Source organism: Gymnodraco acuticeps, unplaced genomic scaffold, assembly GCF_902827175.1.
Source record: "Gymnodraco acuticeps unplaced genomic scaffold, fGymAcu1.1, whole genome shotgun sequence".
NCBI classification, from domain to species: domain Eukaryota; kingdom Metazoa; phylum Chordata; class Actinopteri; order Perciformes; family Bathydraconidae; genus Gymnodraco; species Gymnodraco acuticeps.
The window spans coordinates 5,303,882-5,331,036 of NW_022989799.1; the positions used below are offsets into that span (position 1 = coordinate 5,303,882).

At 41.2% G+C, this 27,155-nt stretch overlaps 1 protein-coding gene and 1 long non-coding RNA gene across 5 annotated transcripts in view; both read left to right on the top strand.

The window, feature by feature from the left end:
- LOC117551287 (stromal membrane-associated protein 1-like) overlaps positions 1-27,155 on the top strand; it is a 165,328-nt gene that overhangs the window by 74,960 nt on the left and 63,213 nt on the right. The window lies entirely within an intron of this gene.
- LOC117551301 lies at positions 1,795-6,054 on the top strand. 2 transcript variants are annotated; one of them, XR_004569768.1, is made up of 6 exons: positions 1,795-2,615; positions 2,697-2,811; positions 2,989-3,141; positions 3,357-3,525; positions 3,661-3,809; positions 5,556-6,054. It is a non-coding gene; the product is annotated as an uncharacterized LOC117551301 (long non-coding RNA). The 2 variants fall into 2 exon arrangements; XR_004569767.1 differs by having other exon boundaries at positions 1,795-2,811.

Consider the following 27,155-nt stretch of genomic DNA (forward strand, 5'->3'; position numbering starts at 1 on the left):
AGAAACCCTCCTTTTTACGCAGCGGTCCAGACATAGACATCATACGGCGACACATATTCAGTTGCCAGTTCCTTTGGCATTAGGGCAGGGATATCTAGATATTTTCCAAGGTTTGACATAATGAATTGTGCTACTTTTAAAGCAAGCAACGATGTTTTCAAATCTGTAATCAAAAAGCTCCGCCTTCCTGCTGTTGCTACGTTTTTCAAACGGTAACAACGGATTATTTTTCTTAGCGGATGCATGTCAATTTAAATCAATACATACAACTATTTTTTAAATCAATAAAAACATTTTCTAAATCCATAAAAGCATTTCAATTAATATTGGGAGTCATGTTGTTAATTTGTTGAGAATGTGGCCATGTAATAAGCGGGATAATGTGCAGCGACTTGGTCATTATGGGTAAAATAACACCGACAGGCTGATCAGGATCTTGATCTGCATGAAGTGGTCACACATGCAGAGCACACAGCATACACAGTGAAATGTGTTCTCTGCATTTAACCCATCCTAGTACCAGGAGTCTATTACTAGGAGCAGTGGGCAGCTATTGTACAGCGCCCGGGGAGCAATGGGAGTAAGGGGGATGTCCGGTGCTTTGCTCAAGGGCACCACGGCAGGGCAGGAGGTGAACTGGGACCTCTCCAAGTAGCAGTCCACACTCCATATTTAGTTCTGTTTGGGGACTTGAACCGGTGACCCTACGGCTCACAGTCCAAGCCCCTACTGATTGAGCCACTGCTGGATATTCAATCTGGCTTGGTGTGAATAAGAGCAGCATGAGCACAGCTCCGACGCGGTCCACCCTTGTTATTATCTACGATGACGTGGCTCGTACAGGGCTGTAGTTGGTGGAAAAGCAAACTGGAAACTAGCACCAGCACGGAACTAGAGCGGAACTCATTTCAGTGGCAAACGAGTATAAGTGACATAAGTGAAGCTTTTGCTTGTGGCAATGGAGCTCCATTTCCCTGCTTAACACATGTATATAGACAGCTGTGTCCCACTGCACCAGACAAAGATGACCTCACATCATTAACTTGCTTAAAAAATAAAAACTGGAAATTGATGCGAAGATAAGCTAAAGAGCAACTTATCGCTCTGTGCCAAGATAAGTGATTTGAGCTTGGCCAGCATGTAAATCCAGCTCAGTCGGAACAGAATGACCTGGAACAGGGATCAGCGGAAGTATGGAATGCCATTTAAGCCAAAATAAATAAATACATAAATAAATAATTAAATAAATACATATATATATATATATAAATATGCCTATGAAATAAATTCTGAAATAAATAAATGAGGCAATAAATATGTATACATGTACATTTAAATACACATTTATTTATTTCATGGGACTTTTATTTCATAATGACACATTTATTTATTTCAAGAGACTTTTATTTCATAATGACACATGTATTTATTTCAAGAGACTTGTATTTCATAATGACACATTTATTTATTTCAAGAGACTCGTATTTCATAATGACATATTTATTTATTTCAGATGACTTGTATTTCATAATGACGCATTTATTTATTTCAGGTGACTTGTATTTCATGATGAGACATTTCCATTCCTTACATGCAAATGAACGGGGCGTGGTTAGCTCCCAGATCCAGACCAAAGCAACAGCACCACAACACTGACTCAATAGCTTTTGTTTCACACTCCAGTGGTGAAACCACCACTTAAGTGGTTTGCAAACTGCCAATAAACCAAACCGGTTCAAGAACCATTCTTGTGCTTTTCTGGTGCTTAACTGGTTCTTCTCTGGTCTTCTCTGGTCCGCCCAATGCTGCTCTTCTGAGAGCAACCGCTCTGACAGCTCTCTCTAGTCTCTACTGGGAAACAGCTAAAAGTCCTTCTGGAGGTAAGCAACGCTACACAATTACACCCAGTCTGAGAGTAAAAGATGTCTCGAAGGTTCGTTTTGTTTTCTTACAACGTTAAGTTAATGTTAACATAACCTTAAGTTTGCTAGGAGGCTATTGTTACGAGCTAGCTGTCTTAGCTAACAACAGTTAGCAGCTAACGTTTTCTGCAGTTTGTGTTGCCCCTGAAAAACGTGATGTAGTTATTTAAGGGTATGTTAAATTAACGTTATTTTACAAGTTGAGAGAGTTAAGTTGTGTTTAAAATCGTCAATGTAATGCACGTTAGAGGTTTTTAGTTAGACATGAAGTTAGCTAACGTTAGCTAACTCTACCAGGTTAGCATGTTAAGCTGTACTTTCTGTGGCAGCTAGCTTAATACAAAGAGGGGTTTTGTGCTTCATTCCAAACTTTTCTTTGTTAATCTACCTGAAACTGTAGGGACATTTTGTTTCTACTCAACTATACAGACCATTGTTGAGGAGATGCAACACATACTGTACATTAGTTGGGTCCAACATATACCTTGAGTAATGTTACTTTGCTGCTAAAAATGAAACATCATTATCAGATGAGGACATCACCAAAGTGTGTGAGCCTGTCAGGGGATTTGATCTGTTCTCTGCATGTCCTAAACACTGCTCTGGTATTACTTATCTTGTAAAATGTAAGTTTCGCTCTTGTCATCGTTCAGGCTTTGCATTTGAACTCCTATGACTGGTTGCGGAAAAAAGGTGAGATTCTAATACATTTGAATGCCAAAAGCAAGTTATTGTTTTTCACTTTTTAAATATGATTGTTTTGGGGCATTTCAGTTTTATTGGACAGAGGCAGTAGATATCTACTGGAAACAGTGGAGAGGGAGGAGATGATATGCAGCAAAAGGCCCAGCCGGATGGTTGCTGCTCCGTGTGGAACGTGTTCTATCAGGTAAAGCACTTTGGTACCCAGTTATTTATGGTATTGAGTTTGAATTTAGCCTTTGGAATGTAATTTCCAACAGTGCATTGTAAAGACTGAAAGATGTAAAGCTTGACATGATTTCGTCTTTTACTTAAGAAGATGTTTGTCCTCCTGTGTTGTCTTATTTCCTTATCTTTCTTTCAGGTGTAACATCTACCAATGGTTGTACATGACAGAGACCTCCTCCACCTCTTAGCCCACATCAAACACCTGATCAAGAGCTTGTGAACCTCACTGCTGCGGACACCTGTGTGATATTCCACTCTGACTGGAAGTTACCCTCAAAATGACCTGCAGGTACGATATATATATCTGCTCTGTCTGTCCTAAAGATAGTTCAATAGGGCTACAACAACAACAACAACAACAACAACAACAACAACAACAACAGTCTTTCCGTTTATTCCCTCGGTTCTTTAAGTGTATATTATTTTCCCATTTAATGCTTAAAAACGTTGAACAGCAGCTGCACATGATGTTCTTTTGACCCCTCTTTTAATTTTTTATTTCAGGCTCAAGCTCGGTGTCATCGTTTTGGCCAGTCTAAGGCGGTGAAGGTGTACCGTCTGATCACTAGAAACTATGAGAGGGAAATGCTGGATAAAGCTAGTCTGAAGCTCGGGCTGGACGGTGCCGTCCTGCAAGAGCATGAGTGGGAACAAAGAAGGCAACAACAACGGGGTGAGAAAAATAAAATGTCATATTTCTAGATGCCAAGTCATTTTTGGGTCAGTCGCTGTTGCAGTACGCTTAGTTTATTTTCAAAAAGAATTTTCTAAATCCACATGTGTAAATGTCTCTCTGCGTCGCCTTTAGCCGGTCCAGCAGTTCTCCAAGAAGGAGATCGAGGACCTGCTGAGGAAAGGAGCCTACGCCGCCATCATGGACGAGAACGACGAAGGCAATCGCTTCTGCTAGGAGGACATCGACCAGATCCTGCAGCGAAGAGCCACCATCACCACCAGGTATGTTCTTAGCAGCACTAGCCACTTGCTCTTTGTGAGACACCAAGTACTTGGTTATTTGAAATGTAATATTGATGATGTAATAATTAAAACTAGGGATGGGTACCGAGCCCCAGTATTAAACGGGCCCCGGGCTGAATTATTAAAGAATGTGGTACCGTTAACGTCCAACGTTATCGATCTTTTTATCGGTACGGGAGACATTTAAAAAATAGATATCATATGTATTATATCTACTGTAGCGGCAATAACTCCCTATGAGTTAGCTGCTGAGAGGCTAAAAAGTGCTCTTTGCTGTGACGCGTTCCATGTAAGAGTCCGTAGTCAATGGTGTTTAATAAAGATGAAAACAAACAATATACAACTCCAGACCTGACGGTCAACAGACAGTATCGGAGCAAATTCACCCTCTTCCTACATCATATCCTCCCAACCGGCATCCAACAGGTGACTAAATACCAATAAACCACACCCACGTGACCATTGCCGGAAGTGATAAACAATAAGAATTAAACGCGATGCAAACAGAAATACGATAAGATAATAATACAAATAATAAGTAAGGCAAAAACAAGCATTTTGGCTCCTACATCTACATAAACATTATATCGCAGTCTTACTGTCGCCAACTCCGTTTCTAATATGCAATAAGACTACAAAGTGCGTCTATGATTTATTTTCGATCTTTCCAATCCAGACGAGAGATCTCTCTCCCCTGTCGGTGTGCGAGGGGGTGGGGCAGTTTACACACAGAACCTGCTACATGCATGCATGCAACACACACACACACGCACACAAACGCGCGTGCACACACAAACACATGGCGGAGAGAACTAAGCGCCCCGAGGGTAGTTATGTTACCCGTCTTGAGCATGGATGTATAATAAGAACTGGATACAGCGTCGGAGGAGGGGCCTCGTTCTTTCCTATGAGAGCTGCTCATTGGCGCATGAAGTCAAAATGGCCCAACTTTTGAGAGAGCGAATCGTCACAGATTACCCGTCATGCCTGGCTGTCAGAGCAGAAGAACCCGTTTGTGCGCTCACAGAGCATGCGCCCCTTAAGCCCCGCCCCCCGAGCACACACTCTCGGCTCACTAGAAAGAATGGAGAGAGAGAGAGAATAAATCTAGATTCGGCTTTTAGTGCATTTTACAACTTTAAGGACTTAATGATTCTAGGGCTATACAATAGTTCATACTGGGTCGTTTATTTAGTTTAAAAAAAATTATCCACCGAGTTACAGACGTCTCTTTCCCCATGTTAGTCAATGGGAAAAAGTATTTCTGGGCCGGTCGACGTCACAGACTGATAAGGAAATTGTAGTACCGCCGTTTGGACACAACGAATATTTTCCTCAGAGTCCGGCGCACTTCCTGGGGGCTTGGTCTTGAGGTGGAAAATGCTTGTTGCCAAAAGTGCAATAAGAGTTTAGCATGTAAGGGCGGTAACACGAGCAACTTGTCTAAACATTTCGCAAAAGTGCACCACATTCAGACGGAGGAATGCACCGGGTTCGACTGTCTTTCTAGTAGCTCTGTAGCCCCATCCACGAGTAACGTTTCCACGTCAGGTGTTATGTATGCTAGCAGCAACACACAGAGTTAACTCAATGATACAAACATGGGTTAATGATTAGAGGAAACTGAGGTATTTATTTTGTTAAAGTTACAGCTATTCTGTTTGCAGTTCTATCAGCACATAATTGAATACGATTTGTTAAAACATTGTTGTTTCTTATTTTCAGTTTGCTTCAAGCAGTGGCTGTACGAGAAAGACGTGGAGGACCAAGAAATGCTGGCCAGATTGGCAAAGACCGGAAGATACATAACAGAGAAGATAATGGATATTAACAAGAAAAAGAAAAAAAATGTTTATAATTTCTTTGTTGCTGTTTACATTTTGAATTATATTTGTTATTTTTAAATCAAATGCATCTATTTTAGATGATATATTTATTTAGATGTAGGTTTTTTTTTTAAATATTATTGTATTAAGTATAATTTATTAAATAAAAATACTGTTATGAACACTATACAATGTCTTTATTTTGATAGTTACCAGAATACATTGTATATTTAATACTAACATAAGCTGGTGATAGATAAATGCTGGTCTGATGGTATGCCAGCAGACAAATATTTATAAAGACAGGGTATGGCTGGGGTAGGCTACACCCATACCAAGAAATGGCTTAGCCCCACCATGAAAAATGATGTTAAAGTAAGCAAAATAAAGTCCGCCAACTCGCGCCGAGAATTGCACAGACAGCAGTTAGTAAGATTGATTTCAGTAGCCACTTGTCTGGAAATATGGAAGACCAGAAACGGTTTTGAAAACTTTTGTCACGTAGTGATCGTCTTCCCAATAGAACATCTTTGATAATGTCTTCTGGCCAATCAGAATCAAGATAACGGCGTGGTGTTGTTGCAGGAAGTCCCGACGGAGAATACTTTAGCTGTAGTACAGGTAACACATAACTGGTACGCAGGTTATGTGCGTAATCTGAAATGCGTACCGTCACTTGTGTCACAAAGCGCATTTGCTTACCGACGTACTTGTGAAGCTTTTCCAGAAGGCGGTTAGATCACCGGACGACAGAGTCGGTCTCCGTGTGCACAGACAGGGCTGCTGTTAACGTCGGTCTGTACAACGGAATTGTGCCAAAACTACGCAAACCGGCTGCGGAGGGAGACTCCCCCCTTCACTGGAGAACTGCGCTAAAACAGCTGATCACAACGTTTACACTGTGGTCACGAAGTACTCCACTACCCCCCCCCCCCTGTCGACTTTCCTGAAGTACTCCCCCGTTGATAGAAATCAACACGTAATGAATTAAGACCCCACGGTTTGATGATTGATAGGTGCTCTCTTTCATTTTGACACACAGAATTTTTTTACAATAAACATGTTAAATGGATACATCCTTCTTCTTTCATTTATCTTTCCATTCCCACAACAATACACATAAAGAAATGACATATTTTGGACATAGTTCGAATGGTGATTAATCATGATTAATTCATTTTTAAGCTGTGATTAATCTGATTAAAATTTGTAATCGTTTGACAGCCCTAATTTATTTATTTTTGGATTAGATCATAGATACGTCCATGAGTTAAGAGATGGAATGATATGATGATTCACACTCATAGGTGGCGGTATGCACCTTAAAGTGGTTTGCAATCCGCCAAAAAACCGAGAGAAGAAGAAGTCAACTGGTTTGCCAACGGACAATTTACACCGAAGAAGACGAAGCGAACATTTCTGGCGGGTGAAATTTAGAGTATCAGATTACATGCGATGTGTGACTCTGAGAATTTAGTAGTTTGCCTTATAGTCCTTCTCCTCCATTTTCTTCCTCTTCTCGAGTAGTCAGTGTGGTGCTGTTGCTTTGGTCTGGGTCTCTGGATCTGTGAGCTAACCACGCCCCGGTCATTTGCATATAATGAATGGAAATGTCTGATCATGAAATACAAGTCACCTGAAATAAATAAATGCGTCATTATGAAATACGAGTCTCTTGAAATAAATAAATGTGTCATTATGAAATACAAGTCTCTTGAAATAAATAAGTGCGTCATTATGAAATACGAGTCTCTTGAAATAAATAAATGTGTCATTATGAAATAAAAGTCAATTGAAATAAATAAATGTGTCATGAAATAAAAGTCCCATGAAATAAATAAATGTGTCATTATGAAATAAAAGTCCCATGAAATAAATAAATGTGTATTCAAATGTACATGTATACATATTTATTGGCTCATTTATTTATTTCAGAATTTATTTCATAGGCATATTTATATATATGTATTTATTTAATTATTTATGTATTTATTTAATTTTGGCTTAAATGGCATTCCATACAGAAGTGTGTACTGAACAGTACATGCCCAACACACACACATTCTGTATGTGTGTGTTGGGCATGGCTTTGTGTGAAAGCCAGGGCTGGGGCGTGTGTGTGCGTGTGCGTGTGCGTGTGTGTGTGTGTGTGTGTGTGTGTGTGTGTGTGTGTGTGTGTGTGTGTGTGTGTGTGTGTGTGTGTGTGTGTGTGTGTGTGTGTGTGTGTGTGTGTGTGTGTGTGAAGAAAACAGAGCCAGCAGGAGAGAATGTGTGTGCTTCTGGGTCATGGTTAAGAAATTGAGAATTTATCATGGCCTGCAAAGCTGTGAGGAAATAATGAAGCATGTGAGTTTATGTGAGTGTGTGTGTGTGTGTTCAGATGCTCTACAGGGAAATGGAATGTAGGCTATGGGCAGCTGTACCCACTGAGGGTGAAATGGAACACAGTGGTTGGTACTCTGCAGCATTCAGTTCTTACTCTACCTCCATCTGCTCATAAACTGAACTCTTTAACCTCTCATGAACTCTAACGTTACATTATCTCTGTCCCCATTATTTCTTTTGCACCTCTCATCGTTACATACTGTACTGTACAGTGCCTTGCAAAAGTATTCACCCCCCCCTGGCATTGTTCTTGTTTTATTGCATTAAGATATTTCCTTTAATTTGTATTATTTGATGTACACATACAACACGCCTAAAACTTTGAAAATGCAAAACGTATTTTTGTATACATAACTATTCACCCCCCCTAAAGTCAATACTTGGTAGAGCCACATTTTGCAGCAATTATAGCTGCAAGTCTCTTAGGGTATGTGAATATACACAGTGCTGGAATTGGGCCGGTACTCACCGGTACGCAGTACCGGCACTTCTGGTTCTGACCCATGGAGTACCGGCACTTCTTGCTCAGTACCGGCATGCTGGCGGTACTCCGGTACTCATGCACCGTGCCAGTACTCAACACTCTCCCGCCGTTCTTATTATACATCCATATATATATATACAGCCGCCCGGTACTCAGTAGATGCGTCATGAGGTGCCGAACGGACATTCTCATCGCTCTAACCGCTGGAGTTTCACAGCGGCTGTCAGCTGTTTACTCCTGTCATTCAAACAGAACGTGCTGGAGAGGGGGCGGGGCTTATCTTCTCCATGTAAATACTGTGGTGGAAACGACTATGTCAAATTAACCTATTTGACCGTGATTTAATAGTAATACACGTTTCAAAATAATAATAATAATAATGCCGAAGTAACAACATACTGAAAACTGTTAGTAAAACCATGTTTTAATGCTTTACAATTTACATACCTAGATGCACGTGTGTTGTGTTTATGCAGTGCAACTCCCACCCAGTGGGTGGCTATGTAGAGTGATAGAACAGAGCAGGCACGCCCCCGAGAGAAGGAAAGTAAGGCACGTCACAAATTAGCATTTCTAAAATGTTAGGGTGGATTAATAAAAGTGCAAAAAGACAGCGGTTGTCGCCGGAAGAAACTTCAAATACAGAGAATGCTGTGCCTGTGTTGGAAATTGTGTCTGATGGGGAGCTTTCTTTGGTTGATCCTCCTGCTCCAAGTTCTAGTGCATTAGCATTAGCTCCGCCGCCTCCTCCAGAGCCTCTAAGGTTAGCTGCTGCTGGCTCAACTGCCACCACCAACACCGGGCAAAGCGATGCACCTGACTGCTGGACAACGGACAAGGTGCAATATTTTTGCAAGACCAATGCATGGCTCCTTCTTAAAGATAAGAAGCTAGGATGTCGAATATGCAGAGATGTCAAATCTTTGGGAATACACACTGGACAAGGACTGAAACTGTCAACTGAATGGGGTGAGTGTGCAGTGTCTCATTTCGGTGTTGACAAGGGCAAACAACAAGCTAGCCTGAGAAAAAAAATCAAAGAACATAAAGAATCACAAGCCCATGTAAAAGCTGCTGACATCCTTACATCTGCTTCACGTGAAACTATTCAACATCAAGTGCAGTCTATGCATAAATCTGAATTAGACACCACTATCAGAGTTTTTCGAACGGCATATAAAATTGGCAAACATAGCCGGCCATTCACAGACATGCCAATTGATTTGAATGTACAGAAACTGAATGGGCTGAACGTGGGCAGGGTTTTGCACTCCAATAAAACCTGTGGCGAAATCATCGACCACATAGCTCATGAGCTGAAGAAAAAAATGGCAAAAGACATTACAGAAAACCAAAGAAAACTCTGTGTTTTGGTCGATGAATCTACCACTATTAGTGGTAAAACGGTGCTTGTTGTGTGTCTACGCTCAGCATTAGCTGATGCTGAGCCCGAAACGTTTTTTTTGGGAGCTGATCGAGTTGGATGGAACAACGGCTGATGACATCACAAAGGCGTTAATGGAGTGTCTTGGAAGAGATTTTAACGAGGACTTTTTAGGTCAGTGTTTCGTTTCTTTTGCATGTGATGGGGCTTCAGTCATGCTAGGGAAGAGAACAGGCGTTGCTACCCAGTTGTGTAGTAAATTCCCAAGCCTGTTTGTGTGGCACCGCTCCAATCATCGTCTAGAGCTGGCAGTTGGGGATGTGGTCAAGGAGGTCTCAGGGCTCAATCATTTCCAGATCTTTTTTGACAAACTCTATTCCTTGTTCCATGCCTCCCCCAAAAATCAGAGGCAGTTAGCGCAGTGTGCGCAAGCAGTCGGACAGCGTCTCCTGGTGATAGGGCGTGTTTTGTCCATCCGCTGGGTGGCTTCAAGTGAAAGGAGCGTCAGAGCAGTCTGGGAAAACTACCGAGTGCTTCATGATTACTTCACAAATGCTGCAAACGACACGAGCAGGGATTCCAGAGACAGAGCAAAGTACAAGGGCCTGGATGATGTGCTCACATCTGCAACGTTTGTCAGCAATCTGGGACTGATGTACGATGCGCTCACAGAGCTCAGCGACCTCTCTCGGCAACTCCAAAAAAGAGAGATGACACTGCCTACAGCAGATAGGCTCTTAACTCGATAAATACGAGTTTTTGAATCCATGGTCACCATGCCTGGCCCACACATGACTACAGTTCATACAGCTCTAGCTGAGAAGTCCTTCAAGGGTGTTGCCCTGCGTGAGAATGGCAGGCTTGTACAGATTCATGCAGGTCAGTTTTTCCGCAGTATGGTAGAGAATCGGAGACACAGAATGACTTCCACAACCTCCTCTCATGTCAGCACAAGAGAAATCCTATTACATGGCCGGGAGGCCCGGGACAATCAGCTAATCCAGGACATGAAAGTTATCCATCCTGGAAGTTGGCCTGAAGAGGAGTTAGACGTACAGTATGGGGACGTAGAGGTGCTACGTTTGTGCGAAGTGCTGAAAGTGGACAGAAGAGAGACTGTTCAGGGCTTTCGCGAATACAAGGAAACCAGGGCATCCCGTACACCTGCTGCCATGGAGCCTCTACTGAAAGCAGTCCGAACCATCGCTGTCTCCACTAGTGAGTGTGAGCGGGCATTCAGCTGCATGAACGATATCCTTACAGCAAAAAGGAATGCTCTCTCTGTCAGCCGACTGTCCAGCCTGGTTTTCATTAAATGTAATGGACCATCACTAGGACAGTTCAATCCGGAACAGTATGTGAGGTCCTGGCTGGCAAAGGGAAGGAGAAGTGCTGATGAAAGAGCCTGTCCAGCTCCAGCCCCTGATACTGATGTCCCCAAGGCCTTCTGGAGCCTTTTCTAACAATGTGAAGTATATTGCAAAGCAGCTCACCCAGTGAGAAGACTTTTGGCATAATGTGCCGATTTGTACAGATCCTGGAGATAGAAGGACTTCAGACCAACCAGGGAGTTATCTGATCAGCTTGGTGTTCAATGTAACTCTTTACCATGGCTCAGACTTTGTTACTTGCAGTTACAGTTTCTCATTTTAGATTGTGCAAATTTTGCATTTGTTTTTACATGTTCTTTGTTCATGCTCTTTATCATTTTTCTGAGTTGGAAAGTTAGATTGCATCATAGTTTACTTTATACATATTTGTATTCTTCAGTGGTGAAGTATATTGCAAAGCAGCCATGTGAGAAGACTATTGGCACTTTTTCGTTTTTCGTTTTCTGAGTTGGAAAGTTAGATTGCATTCAAAATGTACAGAAATACTTAATTTTGTTAAAGCTTTTTATAAAAAATGCTTCTGACCAGAGCTTTGTTTCCTTGTCATTAATGTTGAACACCACCAGAGGGGCTCTCACCTGAAAGGTCTCTGCTTCATGTGTCTTCAGCAGAAGATCTAGACTTTGATTGCTATATTTTCAGTTAATATTGACCTTACTGTACTTTAGCCATATCCGCTGCCTATCATAAAAAATGTTAAGTACAGTGAACCTTTCTAAAATATACAGTAGTAAAGAGACAAACCCACCAGCATTATAGTAGCCAAATTCTTGTTTGTGGGCTGTATATATAAAATTGACTTGAAAAAGTTGCTGATTTTAGAGTACTGGCACCTTTTTCATTCCAATTCAAGCACTGAATATACATGGTTAAACCGTACACCCCAGCACGTGCACTCTACTCTGCATCAGCCAAACGGGCGGGTTTGCTATCCTGGCTCCAAAATGGTGGAATGAGCTCCCCATTGACATCAGGACAGCAGATAGCTTACACACCTTCCGGCGCAGACTGAAAACTCATCTCTTTCGACTCCACTTCGAGCGATATAACTATTAACAAAGCACTTATATACTAATAAAGGACTGGCTTATCTAAAGCCAGTTGAGTAGCACTTGAAATGTTTTTGCTCTATTAAAGCTGATGTACTTATATGATTCTGTTTTCTTCAAGTTTGTATTTTGTTGGTCGTACGCACTTATTGTAAGTTGCTTTGGATAAAAGCGTCAGCTAAATGCAATGTAATGAATATAAGAAGATGAGCTTAACTGTGTGTATTAAACTAAAACGGAGCATTTTCTGTCAGCTCAGACTTTATTTCTGCTTTTTCAAACTGTAGTATGTGCTCATGTGTTTCATTGTTGGTGTGCAGGCTACTGCCTGAATATGCTGAATGAGAGGCAGGTTTTCCTTTAAATTACACATTTTTCCTCCAAAATATCTTGGTGGCTGATTACATTTTTTTAAACATTTTTTACATGCGTTTTTAAACGGAGATTGTGTGTGTGTGTGTGTGTGTGTGTGTGTGTGTGTATGCGTGCGTGCGTGCGTGCGTGCGTGCGTGCGGCCTAGCATTACTATACTTGTGGGGACCTAAATCTATTTACACAGTCACGTGTGGGGACTCGCCTCCCTTATGGGGACAAATTGGAGGTCCCCATAAGGGGAATCATTAATTTTAGGGTGAAGACTTGGTTAGGTTTAGGGTAAGGGGTTAGGCATGTGTTGGTTATGGTTAAGGTTAGGATAAGTCTCCAGGAAATGCATGTAAGTCAATGTAATGTCCCCTGAAGTGATGTATACATGGTGTGTGTGTGAGCTGTTAGTCCAAGTGTTTGCTGACATACTGAAAGCTGTTTAATCTCCAGTGTAGCAGTAAACAAGCTGACAGCCAGGTTTCTCTCTGTATTCTGCCTCCCTCTTATTATCCTCCCTGTTTCACCTTGAACTTAATTTACTTTCTCCTTGTGTGACCCTGGCTGTGGTCAAATAGGCTGTGATCAAATAGTAGTAAAAAATCAGGTCCTACTGTATGTCTTTCCCCAACTACCTTTCCTCAACCTCAGGGGAAAATGTCATGGTGTTAACTAAGGATGTGAAGGGGAATTCAGTCGGAGTAAGGAAACAAGATTTCTGTGCTGGGAGAAGCGGAGCTCACTTACAATAGGTGATGTGATTCTAATGCGCCAACAGATGTAATGGATTTACGTTTACTGTGAATAAAATAAAATGTTCCGTATGCGGACTACTAAAGTGCATCTAGATTCTTGTCCGTGTGCGTTCTTATCGTGGTTTCTATGCAGGCTTTATAAACGTGGACAACATTTATTACAAATGTATTAATTAACAAGGTTTGAATTGAAATAAAGAAGCGAAGTGAAACGTAATGATTGCCTGTGCTCTCCCTCCCCATCCTGTCCACTTGTGTTAATCGACATGAATCCCAATTAATATGATAGTACGAAACTATTTTAAGAAATAATGCTTTTTACAATATATGCATTACTACTGAGGCCTACACATATACTGTGCATACTACCATTCAAAAATGTCGAATATAAAAAGAAAACATCCAACACCTTAAAACTAACTATTTGATCATTTTACAGTAATTAGTGTTACGTTGATATTTCACCATTTGGTTTAACATAGTGAAGTAAACAATATATAATGACTAAGGTAAGATATGTCTTAAAGAGGACATATTCACCCTCTGTTTGAAACCAGATCCAAGTCCGCTCTGATTGGTTGAATAGGCTCTGTTGTGATTGGTCCACTGCTTGGAGATGTGTCTCCTGCCTCTTAGCCTTTCCCGATCAATGTGTTGGAACACAGCATCTTCTCCTTTCCTTTCTTAAAGGATGGTCAAGTGTATCCTAAAATAGATAATAAAGGAATAATTGAAGCTTCTTTCAAGAGAATACGAAAGCTCTAATCATGGCCGCCACTTAGGCCAATTAGGTATGCAATAAAAAAAACGTTCAGCCATACCTTCAGTCTGCTGTGTGCCTTTCTCTCTCTTTCTCCCTTTAACAGAGACATACTGTAAAATCATGGCGTGAGCTTTGCACCCCTTTCATCTTTTCAATGCAGATAATACACTGTAGATATCTGAAGAGGAGAAATGGGATTCAGCAATCGGAGCTTTAATCAGCAGCACTATTTAATTTCCTCTCACATCACTTAATTTCCTTTTTCCTCAGAGAGGTTTACCCAAGCAGCACTTTGGATTTTCTTTCCTATTATAAAAATGCTAACATAAAATAATAAAATGCTGTGGATGCAACAGCTACTGAATTAATTTGACAGATGAAAGTCTGAGGAAAGATTAAATCAATATGTACATGTCAAGGCTGATTCTTATATTGTCGGATGGCAGCTGCAGAGAGAATATTTTCTGATGAATATTTATCAATTGTGATATAAAAAAACCCAGATTTGAATATTTCTGAAAGTCTATAATCTGCTTTCATCCTTAAACTAGGGAATTGCAGCTCACACACATTGCAGTATTAGCTATCTATCTTATCTGTCAATTTTCTGATCATACCTCAATATAGGCGATTCTAGAGGGGGCCTACAGGGGCCAGTGGCCCTGTTACACTGAGCTTGACCCCCCAGTGGCCCCCCTCTGAATAAAGACTCTATGATAATGTGTGATTGTGTTGCAGCAAAAACAATGCTTCAATTTAAGCTGAAGTTAACAGAATTCTTTGTTTCTAAAAATTCAATTTGATAAGATTTTAAGTTAAGTTACTGACAAAACAAACAACAAATACAAATAATACTGAGTTTGTTAATGTGCCCCTCTCATAAATAACTGGCCCAAACTCTTGAAGACGAGCAACTAAATGGAGATCGGATCAATCAGATTAGGCTTAGCAACCATTGTAGCTTCCCCGTCAACAAATAAATGTAATTTGACATGAATAAAAGAGCGACTTTAGTCACAGTTTCTACACTTACACTCAAAAACATCTATTTTTGCTTGGTTTCGCAAAATAGCGTCACTTGCTTCATTTGCGCCACTTCATTTGTGGTATTTGAATCATTTGCTTCACCCTGTGCTAAATCTTGTCTAACCGCATCTTTGCTTTGACTTTATATATAATCGCGCCACGAGAAATGTGCTTCCTGTGTGAACACACTATTAGGTCTCAAAGGCTAGTTACTTTGCATACAATTATGTTTTCCTTGTTCCTCGAATACATGCAATATTGAGTGGATTCAATAAGATAGCATTTAGAGCTGGAAAGATTTGTCCCTCAATTGGTTGTTGATGGACAAAAAATCAATCAGCAACTATTTTGGTAATGAATCAATCTTTTCCTTTTCCCTTTTCACCGGTAACAAAATAAAATCACTGCACCAAGTGTCTCCAATGTAAGAATAAGCTATTGTTCTTTATTTTCTGGGATTTTATAGGCACAATGTGCAATTCATGGGAAATAATATTCTGATTAGTATTGAAAAAAGTGACTTATTCTGAATCTGGAATCTAGAAATAATGAATCTCCAGAGGGGACACTACTGTAGATGGTCCTCCACGAACAATTTACAAAATGTACGTAGACTCGAAGATACAAGTCTGAGTTGACAGCCACTACCACAGCTTCCAATAGGACGCTGTACTTCAGGTGACTCTACATGTAATGAAATACAATAAGAATTGACTCAATTATAAAACGCCAATCAAAAGTAATGCTGTGTAATTATGTCTCTTTACTACTGCAAACATATCCCCACCATACACCTTTCAGTGAATCATTCAGTGTTTATTCAGTAAGAGTTCTGAAGACCTTAATATGTCTTAAAGAGCCTGTGACAGCATCCCAACAACTGTTGTGCAATGAAATATTGGGCTACTAGTAATCTCGAACGAACCGTCAGTTTAAAAAAGAAGGTGCGATACCGTTCCGTTAAATATCAATCATTTCGAACATCGCGGGGAAATTCCTTCGACTCATTTTGAAGTTTTGGGGGAAGCCGGAAGTGACGTCAATGCGGGAACGCTTCACTGTGCGGCGAGAGAGCCAAACACGGACAAAGTGTGTTGTTATGCGTAGAAATGGTGAATTACTGAGTTTAGGCACGTTAATAACATTTTAATGAAGTTGACTACAGTATATTCATATGTGTCAGTGCTTTCATGTCAATTCGGCGAACATAAACATAAATTATCGTGGTGAAGATGATGATTACATTAGGATTAAAAATCGGTAGTGAGAGCTGCTGAATTTCCTCCCGTAGGATGTGATATAAAAACAAATCGATTATTTTTGTAGTTGTAAACTCAAGTGGATGAAACTAGATGTATTAGTGCTTTCATGTCAATTCGGCGAACATATGATACATTAAATGATCGTGAGAATGATGATTAAAATCGTTTGTTTGTGCCGGTCTGCATTTCCTGATGAGAAAACCACCCGATGCTTTTTGTAGTTGTAGTACACCAACATGGATTAAACGTGTGGTTTTTTGACCACAATGTTGGGGAAATTAATGGATAAATGCACGGATTATTATTATTATTATTCCCACTCCGATCGGGACACTAGGTCCACCGTTTCCCCGCAGCGAGGCTCCCCCCGTTGACAGTTTACGTGGGCTGGGTGCAGTGGCGGACTGGCCATCGGGACGAATCCCGATGGGCCGGTACCGAAGTGGGCCGGTCGGATAAGTCACTAGCACATCCCCCATAGGCGGCGCGTGAGGCTCAGGTTTGGGAAGGCTAAATAACTTTTTTTACCTGACGCTGCCCGCCCCCAGCGTCTATAGAAAAGAGATCAACTCAGTGTGCGGAGTTTAAATCTCTCAAGTCATATTTCAGGATAAAGGAAATACAGTTTAAACTGCCGTATGCAGAGAAGACGCCGACGTGTCGCACTTATCATTCATATTACATCATCAATCAGATCATCGATCATATAATATCATAATATATCATATATCTCCTTATCTGAGTCAGCTTCTCCAGCCGTATCTGGCCGTACAACACTTACAGTGTCACATACTGTATGCAGAAGTATTATTTTTAGCAACACATTATGTTGACGAAACATTCGAGTCAAATGTAATTAAAGTCAGATCCACTCGTGTCTCACGTGAACGTGCTCTCAGCTGGAGAGAGAAACCCTGGCTTGATTTACCGAGTTGATAACCAGCGTCGTAGGACCGCTTAGCGAGATCTCGTTTGTTAGTTTGTTGTTGTTGTTAGTTTGTTTGTTACTCAAACATATCCAGGGTCTGTTGAACTGGCTTCGTAGTACAGGGCACAGGTGGCAGCAGCGCTAATGTCAAAGACACAGACATTGCATTATATTTGTATTTTACGAGGATGCAGTGACACAAATATTTACATATTTACATTTACTATCTACAGCACCCGCCGCCCCTGACATCCCCCACTCCCCCCATTGACAACTTACTAGCGGTACCGAAGTGGGCCGGTCGAGAGTCCCGGGATGATTTTTAGTCCCAGTCCACCACTGGCTACATGACCGTATGATCGCCCATATTGATGCACCTAATTCCTAAACTTCTAACAGATACAACATAAACCGATCCTTCAGCCTCATATGAGCTCTCAGACACGTTCAACATTAAACTGTCATCGCTGTCTGAGCTTGCTGCTGTGTGCGCCATCGTGCGTTTACATGCAGATGCTGGGATCCTGAACGGTGCAGCTGGAGCGCTGTGCCCGCAATGACGTCACACATAATTTGGCGGGACTTGAAGAATCCCCGAGCAGATCCAGGAAATGGTCAACATTGAAGGGCAGATTAATGGTTATCAAAGTACAAATATCCAAAATCAGTTCAGTAACGGTTTTCAAGGGGACAATATTTACTCAAATTGATGGGTTTGGATGATGGGGGAAACTCGTGTCACAGGCTCTTTAAGTTCAGTTGTCTTAGAATGCATACACCATGATTTACCATTGAAGCAATAAACTAAATACAGTCAAATAGTTGGTTCTTTGGATTCTTGCCTCCTGGATTTAATGTGCCTACAATATTCTGGCGCTGTTAAACCTACAGCACCGTGGACTATACTGCACTATACTATCCACTGTTCAGGACATTGAAAACTGAAACAGATGGCACATTGCTCTTATGTAGACTATATCTGCTGTTGATGTTATAATTGATGCCTTCTTCTCTTTAATCATGCAAACTGAAGTGTAGTTGTTCCCTAGTGTACCATATACAGGTGCTCAGACAGATGTTAGGCTTTGTTGTCCCTTCAGGGCACGTCAATCCAGTGTAATGGATGGAAAGCTTTCCTCAGCATATCTGCCCCTAACAGACCGAGACTGAGCAACAAGGACTGAAGGGCAGTCATAGGTTGCGACAAAGTCTATTTTGCTAAGGAAGGTTCCTGAATAAAATGACCCAGAAGAAGCTCGGTGGCAGCCATGATAAGAGCTGTCCGGATGCTCAAATGATAGGAAAGCAGCTTTAATGCTTCCCTTTGTTATCTCCTTAAGCATAGGACCATACATTGGACCATTCAGCCGTTCACTGAAACAACCAATCGTTACTAATAAACGTGGATCATATAACATAAAAACAGTCTCATGATAAAGAGAAAACGTTATCAAAAATAATAATATACCTAAAGAAAATGGATAAAACTTCATACAGCGACAACATTTAGCCTGAATACACAGTGGAATATCAAGTAGTCTGTATTTTCTCTCTGTATTCAAATGAGCCATTTTTTATTCAGCTTGATTGGGGAATTCAATGCTCAACTTTGTCTCTTGTTCCACACTTTCCACCCAATGCCTATAGGCACTAATTAGACTAGAGTTCTGATTGAAGGCTGGTGTGTGTGTGTGTGTGTGTGTGTGTGTGTGTGTGTGTGTGTGTGTGTGTGTGGGTGTGTGTGTGTGTGTGTGTGTGTGTGTGTGTGAGAATGTTTTATAAAATCACCATTGGCTACATCATACTAACTGATTGCCGTTTTCAAATGACTTCATCAGCTAACGTTACAAAACAACCAACGGCAGATCCATGCAGATTGATAAGTGCTGTTTCTCAATTAATCCTTAAGTAAAATCCATGTCGTACACTGTAAACACCCCCCCTTCCTGAAACGCCTCCATTGGACTCCTTTGTTCACTTCCGTAACATAGTGACATCACTATGTAACACTTGCACTTCTATTCGCCAGAAATCCAACACATTGTTCATGATATCGCAACTATCACAACAGTGCAGACTGGGCTCTGGTTTCAGACAGAGGGTGAAAAGAGGTGCGGCAACACAGGCAGTATGAGAAAAATAAAGAGCTTTTTGAACATTAAAGCATGGAGACATGTCACAGTAAGGACACTACATACAAATAATATATGAAACTGAACATGACCATTATAGGGCCCCTTTAAGTTACATTACAATTGGTTTGGAATGTAAAGTGATCAATATAAGTATTTTTTTAAACAAGAACTATGATTACACTTAACAAGTGTAGAGGCTTTTAGACGTATTTCATCATGATAACTTGTAATTTGACTGGTATTGTCTTTTTTCACCGGAAATATTCTAAAAACCTAATCTTTTATGTTTACCATGAGTTAAATCTAATATTTATTTATGATGTACACATTCATGGTTGAAGTGCAAACATGTGAAAAGAAACAGGACAAAAGAAAGGGGAGAAAAGGGGCAGAGTGTATTCATCAGACACTAGAAAAACACACAGTGCTTTCAGGGAAGAAATAATCATCTCCCTAGTTGTCTTCACTCTCGTTTCGCCCATTCATCTCCATCTCTCCTTCATTTGTCCCTCCCTCTGCCTCCCTCTTTTCTCTAGCTCTTCGAGTGTCTATCGCAAACATCAAACACTAAATCACTGTTGTCTCGTTGGACTGCCGGCATATGTTGTCTTTTTCTTTTAGTCCATGAATAAATTATCAAAGGGAACAAGAGGCTGCTTTTCCTTCATGGAGAACACTGGTGCCTGCCTTTGTTGAAGATAGAAATAAGAGAGTGTGATTTTCTGTTCATTCAGTTCAGGCAGGGATTTGGGGAGTGTGTTATCGCTAGGTGCTCTGTACATGTGGACTGAGTTGGGCTCTCAAAGGTGCCTGAGATTGGGCAATAGATAAAGCATATCTGAGGTCGATTAGTTTGAGCGGATGATGTGAAGGGCATCCAAAGGAGCAGCGTCCTGTGACTAATAACGTGACACACAAACACACACACCACACACATAGAAAGTGGCGCTCTATAGCATTCATTGGATCAATAGCGTAGCCACAAGACCAATCAATAAGGTGAATTTGCACAGCTAAAGAAAAAGTATCAAGCCTGTTTTCCAAGTAAACACAGCTACATACAAGACTCACAACCTCACCCACTAAATCAGTGTCTCTCAAAGTAGGGGGGGGGGGGGCGCAGAGGCATGCCAGGGGGGGCGCGAGAGACCAGGAGGAAAAATACTTATGACAACAAAAAAATTATATGAGAGAGAGAGAGAGAGATCTCGTTGTTAGCTTCTGGTGCTAGCGAGCTACTTCAACGGCTATAAGTAGCTTTTTCAACAACAAGGTGAAAGAGAGTCCTCTCCTGTCAGACTGAGAAGCTCAGGTGAGCTAAACTTTAGCTAAAGGACTCTCTGAGTGTTTAGATCAGGGGTGTCAAACTCAAATACACAGTGGGCCAAAATAAAAAAATGGGTACTAGTCGAGGGCCGGACTGGTTCAATGTTTATTGCAAAACTTATTGAAATGAACTTATTGCACATATTAAACCTGGAACTAACAAAGCTTAAATTATTGCCTAAAAAAACAACATTAAACATTAAATAATCAGTTGCATTCATTTCTTATGGCTCTATCTGCAGCTTTTCCGGAGTCATTTCTTATTATTACATTTTTCCACAGGCCAACAACAGTTTCAAAAAAAAAATTTCCCTCAAAGAAAAAACCAAACATGCCCTGTTGTCGTGAGAGAAAGTGCAGAAGGAAGCATCCATTAAACTCAGTGTGCTGCTCTGTGATGCTAGTTCAAGCAGATACTTGGCATCTCATCTCGGGTCCAAGTTCATCAATGTTTGGGCTCAGGCTCTGAGCGGAGGAAATCCTCAGGATTGAGTGAAGGTGTGCGTGCAATATACCGGCGGGCCAGATCTAATAGTAATTAGAAATTATCTAAGGGCTTGATTTGGCCCCCGGGCCTTGAGTTTGACACATGTGGTTTAGATAGTTAACTTTAGTCTAAGTTATCTCAGTGGGTCTCAAACGGTTTGGTCACGATTAATGTAAACAATTATTTCCGAGGCACACGTTTATATGATCATTATAGGTATAAAAAAACAAGAGAATAAAGGAAAAACAGGTATGAAATACTATATGACAGTAAAACAAGAATAGAGTTTAAAAGGGGAGTGATTTGTAAAATATCCATAAAGAAAAAGTAAATCTGTTTACAGTTCTGTTTCACATGGATGTTGAGAGATGTATCCATAGATCTCTTAATGTTGCTCTCAAAGTGCACCAGATTGATTCTTTTAACTTCAATATTTAAAAAAAAATCTTCCCAGGGGAGCATGCCCTCGGACCCCCTGGATGTGAGGACCCCCCTAGAGGATATTAGGTCCACACACCACCTATAAAAATAGCACTTTACCCCTGCTAACACCTACAGTGGGGCAAAAAAGTATTTAGTCAGCCACCAATTGTGCAAGTTCTCCCACTTAAAAAGATGAGAGAGGCCTGTAATTGTCATCCTAGGTACACTTCAACTATGAGAGACAGAATGGGGGGAAAGAATCCAGGAAATCACATTGTAGGATTTTTAATGAATGAATTGGTAAATTCCTCGGTAAAATAAGTATTTGGTCACCTACAAACAAACAAGATTTCTGGCTCTCACAGACCTGTAACTTCTTCTTTAAGAGCCTCCTCTGTCCTCAACTCGTTATCAGTATAAAAGACACCTGTCCACAACCTCAAACAGCCTTCCTCTCACTCCCATTATCCTCACAAAAGAGGCATACACATCTCAGCCTGCTGATAAAGACATGAATGATAACAGTGTTTTTGAAAGGTTATTCTCTACTGTGTGCACCACGTCTTGGTATCAGATCCAATGAGACTGTGATGTCTGGGCTGAAAGGCCTTTCCACACATGTAAGCTAAGAAAACATCACCAGTGTGATAAACAGAAGTGCAGAGAAGGTCACCGAATAAAATAACTTTACAGGCTTGATGAGTAAAAGATAGCGAAGCCAACCATGAGGCATTGGCACCGACCAGTCACTGTTGTGTGGGGAAAAGATGCCAAACGTAAGCTCATTTGCACTTTTAACAGAACATCAGCCAAAACCAAATTGTAATTTATAAGGCTTTCAGCATTTTCTCGCCAACAGGCAAGAGAAAGGAAATCATTTACAGTGGGGCAAAAAAGTATTTAGTCAGCCAACAATTGTGCAAGTTCTTCCACTTAAAAAGATGAGAGAGGCCTGTAATTTTCATCCTAGGTGCACTTCAACTATGAGAGACAGAATGGGGGGAAAGAATCCAGGAAATCACATTGTAGGATTTTTAATTAATTAATTGGTAAATTCCTCTGTAAAATAAGTATTTGGTCACCTACAAACAAACAAGATTTCTGGCTCTCACAGACCTGTAACTTCTTCTTTAAGAGCCTCCTCTGTCCTCCACTCGTTAACTGTATTAATGGCACCTGTTTGAACTCGTTATCAGTATAAAAGACACCTGTCCACAACCTCAAACAGTCACACTCCAAACTCCACTATGGCCAAGACCAAAGAGCTGTCAAAGGACACCAGAAACACAATTGTAGACCTGCACCAGGCTGGGAAGAATGAATCTGCAATAGGTTAGCAGCTTGGTGTGAAGAAATCAACTGTGGGAGCAATTATTAGAAAATGGAAGACATACAAGACCACTGATAATCTCCCTCAATCTGGGGCTCCACGCAAGATCTCACCCCGTGGGTTCAAAATGATCACAAGAACGGTGAGCAAAAATCCCAGAACCACACGGGGGGACCTAGTCAATGACCTGCAGAGAGCTGGGACCAAAGTAACAAAGGCTACCATCAGTAACACACTACGCCGCCAGGGACTCAAATCCTGCAGTGCCAGACGTGTCCCCCTGCTTAAGCCAGTACATGTCCAGGCCCGTCTGAAGTTTGCTAGAGAGCATTTAGATGATCCAGAAGAGGATTGGGAGAAAGTCATATGGTCAGATGAAACCAAAATAGAACTGTTTGGTAAAAACTCAACTAGACGTGTTTGGAGGAGAAAGAATGCTGAGTTGCATCCAAAGAACACCATACCTACTGTGAAACATGGGGGTGGGAACATCATGCTTTGGGGCTGTTTTTCTGCAAAGGGACCAGGACGACTGATCCGTGTAAAGGAAAGAATGGATGGGGCCATGTATCGTGAAATTTTGAGTGACAACCTCCTTCCATTAGCAAGGGCATTGACGATGAAACGTGGCTGGGTCTTTCAGCATGACAATGATCCCAAACACACCGCCCGGGCAATGAAGGAGTGGCTTCGTAAGAAGTATTTCAAGGTCCTGGAGTGGCCTAGCCAGTCTCCAGATCTCAACCCCATAGAAAATCTTTGGAGGGATTTGAAAGTCCGTGTTGCCCAGCGACAGCCCCAAAACATCACTGCTCTAGAGGAGATCTGCATGGAGAAATGGGCCAAAATACCAGCAACAGTGTGTGAAAACCTTGTGAAGACTTACAGAAAACGTTTGACCTCTGTCATTGCCAACAAAGGCTATATAACAAAGTATTGAGATGAACTTTTGTTATTGTCCAAATACTTATTTTCCACCATAATTTGCAAATAAATTCTTTAAAAATCAGACAATGTGATTTTCTGGATTTATTTTTTCTCATTTCGGCTCTCATACTTGAGGTATACCTAGGATGACAATTACAGGCCTCTCATCTTTTTAAGTGGGAGAACTTGCACAATTGGTGGCTGACTAAATACCTTTTTGCCCCACTGTATATGCCGTGAGCTGATTATCGAGCCTTCATTGTAACTGTCGTGGGTACACTGTTATTTGCGTGGGGAGTGTTGAAGTAGAAAGTTCCACTGTAGCGCCCGGTACATTAATGGGAAACCCTACATATTTGAGCACCCTCTATGAAACGTCAAGCTACCCCACAGCACCCCCAAAAGAAAATCTCTGGCGCCACCACTGAGCCTGCAACCCCGTTTTGAAGAAATGTGCAGTGCAGAACAGGCTCATTGCAGCCACTAATGCTGTGATGAGACACACTTTTCTGCCAAATATCAGCATTTTCTTTATTTTCATTTGTTTGCACAGATTGCATAGTGGCAAAGTATTGCAACTTATTGTTCTAGCAAAGGGATTGCACAATTGTATTATGTATTTATTTTTTTGAGCACACAGAATTATGGAGCATTGTTTTATTATCAATGTTCTAGCAAAGTGATTTGTTTTGTTGTTGTTGAAAGGAATGCTCACATTCATATTGATGTATTTTTAATAAATGTTAACTTGGCCCATTACGTGACTATTTGTGTTGGGGGGGCTCGACTTTTTTTTTCTAAACAGAAAAAGTTTGAGAACCACTGCACTAAATGCACAGATACACACGCAAACATGGTCCACCTCCCATCCCTCACACACCCATCAACACAAACCCATGTCCCTGTGATGCAGCAGTCTATATGCTACTGAGGCGGTGTTTACACGAGAACGAAACGGGTTGTATCTGCTACTTTTCTCTCGCGTATTGACCGTTCGTTCACACAAGGCCGTAACGGACACGCGGAAATGGACACCGCAAATGATACCGGGTCCCAAGGTGGATAGATCTGCAAACGGAACGCTCTGGGGGGCCAAACGGCTCCGTGTGTACACCCTATACCAGGGGTATTCAACTAAAATTCAACGAGGTCCAGTTAGAGAAAATCTCCCCATGCAAAGGTCCGGAACCTCAAAATGTCTAACTTGCTTTATGAATTAGTGTGATATATATTGAAGTAGCCTGTAGCTTTATCAAGGTCTGCATATAATCAACAACTGACTGCCAATCAAATAAAGAAAGTACAATTCATAAACAACAATATGTATTGTCAATTATTACATGGTTTAGTTGAATACTCGATTCTGATTGGTCAATTCAGAACACGTGACACGTTGTTAATCCAGAACAGACAGACCGCTGTCAAGGACTTATTGACCGTTGTTAAGGACGCTCACATCTGCACAAAGAAGTCCGTTCGATTTAACTGTATACAGTTTGGCTGAAAAGCAAACTGCATGCAGTTTTTACGCAGCGGTCCAGACATAGACATCAAACGGCGACACATATTCATTTACCAGTTCCTTTGGCATTAAGGCAGGGATATCTAGATACTTTCCAAGGTTTGACATAATGAATTGTGCTACTTTTAAAGCAAGCAATGATGTTTTCAAATCTGTAATCAAAAAGCTCCTCAAAAACACTATCGAAGCAGTTCCTGCCGTTGCTACGTTAGTTCAAACAGTAACAACGGACTACTTTTCTTAGCGGATGCATGTCAATTTAAATCTTCGCGTCGGGATCCTGATCAGCCTGTCGGTGTTCTTTTCCCCATAATGACCGCGTCGCTGCACATTATCCCTTACTTAACATTGAACTATACAGATATACAGTAAAATACTGTGGATATGTGTAATGTTCCTCTCGGGCTGCATTTAAAAATAAAATAGAGAAAATAGATTAAAATAGCTTTTGAAAATATGTGCTTAATTTTAGATAAATAAAATAAAGTGTAGCAGCAGCTTGAGTTTCCCTTTTTCTTTGTTAACCGTTTCACATCATTACCTAACAGTTTCAGACGATTATAGAACAATATCAGTCTTTACATCATAACAATTGAACAGTTTTAAAGTTTCTCTTTCTTTCCCTCTTATATTGCAGTCCCTCACTCACTTTTTTTAATTCAGTGCGAGAATTGAGCTCGAGCTCATACACACATGCAGGTGCTCATTGGTTAGCCTCGGTTAGCCTGCCCTGGAACGATATTTAGTTTTAATTTTGATCCTGGTGGACTGATCATGGGCTGCTTATTTTTTGTGACCTCAGTTCTGACTTGAGAGGGAATGTTTGGTCAAACACTTTGTGTTTTGTCTCATAGTGGCGTGTTGTCTCTTTTAATGAGCGCCACGGTCTCTGAACAAATGAGACACTGGTTCTGTGCTCCCAGTGGGCAGGATGAACATGAATGAGTCCGTCCACTCAGCGTTAAAAGCTCTGTTCTCACTGTCCACTTTCCTCTTCTTGGAGAGCGCCATGTGTAATTATTTGTCTCTCCCTGTCTGCCGCTAACACGCCTGTTCACTCTCCTCTCCGCTTCTCTCTCTGTATCGCTAATTATTCTCTTCACTCACTTTCCTCTCCGCTTCTCTCTGCCGCTCTCTCATCTCTTCTTCTGTGTTTCTCTCCCTGTATCGCTCACTCGTCTCTTTTGCCCCCTGTCGGCGGCGGTTAAAATAGAATCGCCCCTTCAAAATTGAAATCCCCTATTAATGTATTGATTATAGGTCCGGGTCCGTATAGGTCAGCGTCTGGGTCCGGATCCGGACACCGACCTATACGATCATTTCCTGATAACGATGAAGCCATAGCCCCACCTCTGCTTCTCACTGCTGTTGCATGGTCAGTAGCTACTGCTGCTAGTGCTACTGCTACTGACCATGCTACAGATGTTAGTGCAACATCTACAGCTCCTCTACCACAACCATCAGCAACAAGTGGACATGGAGAATTACATGAACTACATGTTGCTGAAACTACTGCGGGGCATAAACAGAAGGGCAACCATGGCAACCATGCTCAGGGA